Raw genomic sequence first — 2,012 nt, forward strand, 5'->3', positions numbered from 1 at the left:
CTATGTCCAGAGTATCTAAGAGCTCTGTCTCCCCTGGGCTCCTGCTATGGACTGGCATCCCTCCTGAAATGGTGGGGTGAGAGGGGGAAATCCTGTCAGCCATTCCCCGCGGAGAGTGGAGGAGTGTCTGGCCCCTCCCACACCCACCAGACCTATCCTGTGTCCTGGATCTGGTGCTCACCTAGGTAGACTCACTAGATTTTTCTGGAAGAGGGATGCTGAAGGTTGTCAAGTTAAAATGCTTGGTGGGAGGAAGGTAGGAGAGGTAGGGGCTCCTCATTGGAGTGGTCCAAAGTCAGACGGCCTGTACGAAAGTAACTTCGCAGGTCTCTCCTCCCTGGATCTTGTCTTGCTTCTTCCCTCCCCAGATTACTCCATTTTCCCTCTGTCGCTCTCCAAACATTTGTACCTGCCTCTAGTCTGGATTCTACACTTCTGGGGAAATGCTGACGGATGGAGTTACATCTAGAGGAGAGGGAGCTATCACGTGAGAAGCAGTTGGAGAAAACTGTAGGGCCTTCACCAAAGAGCAGAGAGGCCGAGAGAGCTGGAGAAGCAGGAGGAGGTGTCTACATCCTTCCGTGCAGAGTAAGGCCTCATGGGGTGAGTTACAGGGAGGCAGAGGTAGGTCTGTTCCTTTAACCAACCAGTACTTACTGAGTACCGGCCCCTGTGAGCTTACATTCTAGGTGAGGGCATGGGGAGTAGACAATGAGCATAATAAGTAGATTATAGAGTGTGTTAGTTATCAGAAATGTTCTGGGGGTAAAAATAGAGCAGGTTAAGGGAAATCAAGAGTCCTGGCAGGGTGAGGGGAGATGTTGCAATTTAAAAATTGAATGACATTTGAGCACAGATTTGAAGGAGGTAAGCAAGTGAGCCATGTATGTGTCTTAATGTTCCAGGCAGAATGAACAGTGGGTGCAAAGGCCCTGGGACACGGTGTCGGGTGTGTCGGAGAAACACCAGTGGTCAGTGTGCCGAGAGTTTAGAGTGACTAAAGGGGAAAATGGCAGGAGAGGAAATCTGGGAGGTTACAGAGGGATCAGATTGTCCAGGGCTTAGGGGCTATTGTAAAAATGTTGCTTTTTACTCAGTGAAATGGGGACCCATTAGAGGGTTTTAAGCAGAAGAGTTAACGTGATCTGACCTTTGTTTTTAACAGGATCATAGGCTGCAAGGTGATGGGTGGAAACAGGGAGACTAGTAAAGAGGCTGGCACAATAATCCAGGCAAGGGAAGGCGGTGATTCGTGGCAGAGCAGTGTCAGGTATATGCACCACGCTGTGTTCATGATGCAGATGAGGGATTGACCGGATGTCTTTCAAGGGCCCTTCTACCCTGACAACTCCTACTTCTCTTAAGTCTCAGAATACTGACTCGCTGGGGTCCTCCCCACCCCGGAGTCCCCTCTCTACTGTCACATCATGGACTCTGTTAGCCCTTCCTATTCCCAAATGTCCACAGTACATTTGGGTAGGTGGGGCAAAGATGAAAAATTACGGAGGGCTGTCTCAGGGATTCTGGGTAGTGGGGTGGAGGTGGGGACTTGAGAAGGCTCTGTTAAGCGGTGAGTGAGTCAGAGGCTGTGGCCACACTGCCAGCACCTATGTGGGTGTCCTTGCTGCCAGTGGTGACGAGGAGGGTTCCACTTGATGTTCAGGTGTTCTTGTGACTAATAGAGATTTGAGGGCATGTGAAGCTTTTGTTGGTACTCATTTGTCCTGGTCAAGAATCATTCATGCACCCATTTCCACTGTGGAATTTTTGTGGACTTTGAGGTGATTTATCTGAGCTAGCATGTACTGGGGACTGTCTCCTCTCTGCTGGATCCTTTCCTTCCCTTATTCAGGTGGAGCACCAGGTCTACAGGTAAGGCCTTATCATTCCTCCTCATATATACAAGGAAATCGAAGCTCAGAGAGGTGAGGCACAGGCTAGCGAATTTCAGAGCCAGAAGTCTCGCCCACCTGTCTGAGTCCAGCACTGCCCTGCCCCGCACAGCACTCCTT

The sequence above is a fragment of the Pteropus medius genome, unplaced genomic scaffold (assembly GCF_902729225.1).
Source record: "Pteropus medius unplaced genomic scaffold, Ma_sr-lr_union100, whole genome shotgun sequence".
In the NCBI taxonomy this organism is placed as follows: domain Eukaryota; kingdom Metazoa; phylum Chordata; class Mammalia; order Chiroptera; family Pteropodidae; genus Pteropus; species Pteropus medius.